This window comes from Salvelinus sp. IW2-2015, linkage group LG20 (genome assembly GCF_002910315.2).
Source record: "Salvelinus sp. IW2-2015 linkage group LG20, ASM291031v2, whole genome shotgun sequence".
NCBI lineage: Eukaryota > Metazoa > Chordata > Actinopteri > Salmoniformes > Salmonidae > Salvelinus > Salvelinus sp. IW2-2015.
This window is the reverse complement of record NC_036860.1, coordinates 21,471,239-21,475,807: the sequence shown is the minus strand read 5'-3', so window position 1 is coordinate 21,475,807 and position 4,569 is coordinate 21,471,239. Positions and strand designations below refer to the sequence as shown.

Genomic DNA, 4,569 nt, shown 5'->3' with positions numbered 1-4,569 from the left:
GTAATGATGGGAACTGGATCTGCCTGTTAATCAGTAGGGGAAACCCAGTCCTGAGAGCCTAGTAGATGGATCCCCACCAGGGTGTGTGTGGTGGTGTCAAGCTGCTAATGATGGTGATGACTATTCCTCTCTGAGGAGAGAGTTAATCACCTTATCATATGCTTCGTTGGATTCGATKATTTTCTGTGACCGACAAGATTCTTTGCGTTATGTACACTGGGTGTACCACAGTTATAAATGGATGCAGTTTCCTATGGCGTAATGTTTCAAACAATGATATAGAAGCCTTTCAGAGAATAAAAAGTTGCTCGTTGCATGGTCATTGTTTGTAGGATGTCATTATTCAATACTGCACTCCAATAAAGGACACATCTGAGTGGCTGCCACACACCACACACCTTTAATGACTCAGGAGAGATGCACCCCTGCCACTCTAATGCCTCCAGTAGACAGCCTGCTTGTATAACATCATCAGTAGCTGGCCATATGCTGTGTTTTCAGAGGAGTCCCACGAGAGAGCCGGTCCATCTCTCTTATTATTAAATTCTCCTGAGTGCAGTCTTTTGAGCTTAAAAACAGGATTGTTTGAACGAAATAAACTAAATTGCGTCCACAACAGGATCACAACAACATTTAGTCATTTAAAAAAAAAGGGTTCTTCAAAGAATGCCTTTTTTAATGGATCCTCGAAGTACATTTTTTAACTACCACCCCCCCCCTATTATTATTATTATTGTTAATAATAATACACATAACAACAATAGCACAATATTTTAGTTGTCAGTGTTTCTTATGATTTTAGTGGTAAAGCAGAATTTAAAAATCCAAATATGAGGTAAACTCCCAGCAGAGACCCACATCCAATGGGTATATCCTCTGGTGTGTTGATGTTAATGTGTTGATGTTCTCCTTATCCARAGCCAGAATGATTTTGCAGTGCATGGTGATCGTACAGGTTTCCTGTTATATTCATCAGAGGTGTAGGGAGGGTGAAGTCTGTGAATCCAAAAAAAMWGTAATTATACAGATGATTAACAAAACATGCACACGACAGAATTCATACCTTGGTTTCTGTGGTAAATGTGAATGAAAAAAACGGTATACCTTGTCCATAATGTAGAGGCCTATGGGATATTCATTGAAGAGGTAAGGGAGGATGGTAAATGTGATCTGCATAATATACCAAATACCAATTGACATACCTTTGTATGCCTCCTCGTCTGTATACCTACAGACACAAAAGTGAGCAGTTCAGTCATCTCCACCCAATACAGCTAGCCTTCAACATATTCTTATAGCCTGCAGTACATATTCTTACATCTGTGTTGATTGATATCCATTGAATTGTGTCCATTTTCTGATTTAGAAAGATTTGCACAAATATGAAAAGATAGTTTTCTGATGACACCATCTATCAATGTAGATCTTAAATTGAGGAGATCTTTACATTTTTCAGTTAAGTGCCTGCACCTGCTGTCCTTTCAAATTCATATCCAAATGTTTCAGTTGGGCAGTTAGGTTCCTGCAAGAACCCCCACCAACTAAGGAGATTCCTCGATGAACCCCACCTCCCATGGGGTTCTTGGAAGAACCTTTTGGGGGCAATTTTCAGTGCCAAGAACCTTAAGGTTCTTTGAAGAACTTTGAGGATCTTAGAAGAACCCTTGTTGAACCCACCATTTTTAGAGTGTACCTTAACTTTATCTGGCAAAGACTACATCAAAACTCAACAGGACAGACAACGTATTCTCTGTTTCCCCACTCTCTCCACCGGATCTGCATCGCACCAAACGGCGAGCGTCACAGACACCGGGAATCTTCACTTAACTGATCTTCCTCAACATTTAATGCCACCTCCGTTATCACTCCTTTCAACAGTGCCCTGCTCAGGAGAGGAAAGCAAGTCCCATTTATTGTCCCTAATCGCGTGATCCGGAGTGCCCGCTCKCTTTTGGCTGAAGAAACACAATAAATCATCACTCCTAGTTACTTTCACCAACTCAATAGTCCCCAACCTCTTCTCTACCCAACCTACCACCACATATGGATCAGCAAAAATGCAAGGATCCATTCTCTCCACAAATCTTACTCCCACTGGACCAGAATCCTCCTTTACATCCGCGAACCGAGGCCGACCTCAGCGGTCCTTACTGCAGGAACTTCATCGACACTCTCGTCAGATTACATCTCAGAGCTACTGGAACACGTATCCCTATTTTTGCACTTGACGCCAAACTTCCTCGCCACACTGCTTCCCTCGACACTCAACTTCRTCTCAACAGTCATCACTGCACCTGCCACCACATCTAATTCATCCTCACTCTCGTCACTCTCAATTTCCTCAAGTTCTTCCAAAAGTTCTGTGAAGTCATTCCATATTTCCTCATAACCATTTCCACCGTTCTCTTCTTTTTCTCGTCCATCATCTTCTCCTTCACCAGACCTTTCAGAAGGCCTGTGTAATCCCCCACTCCATGTTTATTCATAATATGCTCCACTGTCTTCCTTAATTTCCTTTTCTGCCATCTTCTCCAATCGCTCCCATTCTCCAAACACTTCTCCCTGTGCAACCCACTATCACCCTTTGTGCGCTACCGACATCTTAATCCCACTCCACCCTTGTACTTGATTGATTAATTATGGTCACTAATTAGTAAGGCACTCCGCTCACTTGGTTGTCTAGGTCAGTGGTTCCCAATCGCTTTGGGTTATTGTACCACCAACTGAAWTTTTCTCKGTCCGAAGAACCCCTGAAGTACCCCCTCATGTGAATTTTACCAGTAGGCCTATGGTCTCATGAGTCTTCTCAAGTACCCRATGTGGATYGGCCAAGTACCCCCAGGGCTCCTAGTATCCCTGGTTGGGAACCATTAGTCCAGGTCTTAATTGTAAGGGAAATGAGTTTGGAATGAGTTAAGTGAACTGAATGACTGTTATGTGGCCTTGGCAGTCCTGATGCTCTGTGAACCAGTTCATTAGGCTACAGACTGGAGATTTCACCAGAGTTATCCAGGGATTCCCAAGAGCACAGACCCAGACACTRCAAGTGCCCTAATGACCCACATAGCGTGGCTTTTACATGGAGAATATGCTTGAAGAAAAGCCACCACAGGCGAATTATTCTATAAACCCATCATCATCAGTATCATTAAATGTCGTCTCGTCTCAAMAAGGAGTGATAACTGATATGGTTACGATAAATAGTCTACATTTATTTATCAGACGCACGTAGGCTATATTCTCTCTTCAAAATGGGCTTCGAAACTTTCCTGCGGATACTAATAGACACTCACAGGCATAACAGTCAATTCTCGAGCGACCAACAGAGGCAGCATGCGGCTATCGACAGACAGAGCAGGTGCTCCCCAGCCTCCCCTGAAATAACCCTGATGCTTCGGTCCTCCTCCCTCCGTCAACACCCTCCCTCCCTCGCAGCCGACTCCAGCAAAATAACATATTGTCGTGTCCTGCTGGCGACTAGGGGAAGAACAATGTTTTACGAGAGCAGCATCGCGCGTGGAGACCTCTCTTCTCTTCCTGCTACTATAGCCCCGAAGGAAGGATTCCCGTTGATATAAACCGAGTAAAAGTGATGCCGAAGACTATGGGCTCTGTCTCCAGCGCTCTGTTTCTTTCCGCTCTGTCAGTGCAGTGGGTGTAGACGATGTGGACTTGATAGTGATGCGCAGCCAACAACAACAAAAAATATGAAATGCTTCTCCCGGTACCTTCCTTACCTCTTCAGACCCTCAAGCACCATCCTCTCCTCCAGCTGTCACACGGAAGGTAGGCTACGGACTTGTGATGTTATTGCGCGCGCGCGACTACGTGTGTGTGTGTGTGTGTGTGTGTGTGCGTGCGCGCGTGTCTGTGTGTGGGCACTGGGCAGCCAGCAGCAGGTTAGGTCGGGTCGGGAGACATCTCTTTATATAGAGAGAGAGGAGTCTTGAGATTGAATGGGACGGAGCAGAACAGCGGACTGGCTTGTCTCACTCATATAACCCTGCTCTCCTCCCGTTTCTCAGGCGAAACAGACAGTCAGGTTTGACATTTAAGACCGTGTGGCTCAACTTGGCTGGGTTTCCTTTGTAGGCCTATTTGCATAATTCATGACTGCACCTGTCGATGTAAATTGTAGGAACTTTCAAGACAGGACATACAACCTTATCCCTCAGCCAAAGCTGAATAGAGTAGACTACTCTGGTGGCAATTATAAGCTGCTTGCAACACTGGATGCTGTTCAAAAAGAAACGAGAGAAATGTGTCAGCCTTTCCGTCAGTCCAACCACGGTGGTCAATTGTTTTAGATTTTTGTTTTACCAGGTAAATTGACTGAGAACACGTTCTCATTTACAGCAACGACCTGGGGAATAAATGAGCCAATTGGAAGCTGGGGATGATTAGGTGGACATGATGGTATGAGAGGTAGATTGGGAATTTAGCCAGGACACCGGGGTTAACACCCCTACTCTTACGATAAGTGCCATGGGATCTTTTACTGACCACGAAGACTCAGGACACCCATTTAACATCCCATCTGAAAGATAGCACTCTACACAGGGCAATGTG

At 44.5% G+C, this 4,569-nt stretch overlaps 1 long non-coding RNA gene across 1 annotated transcript; it reads right to left on the bottom strand.

The window, feature by feature from the left end:
* Positions 1 to 761: 761 nt before the first annotated feature.
* Positions 762 to 3,842, bottom strand: LOC139022664 (uncharacterized). Its single transcript, XR_011473733.1, has 3 exons — positions 3,738 to 3,842; positions 1,203 to 1,228; positions 762 to 996 (listed from the first exon to the last, which is right to left on the bottom strand). It is a non-coding gene; the product is annotated as an uncharacterized lncRNA (long non-coding RNA).
* Positions 3,843 to 4,569: the final 727 nt, after the last annotated feature.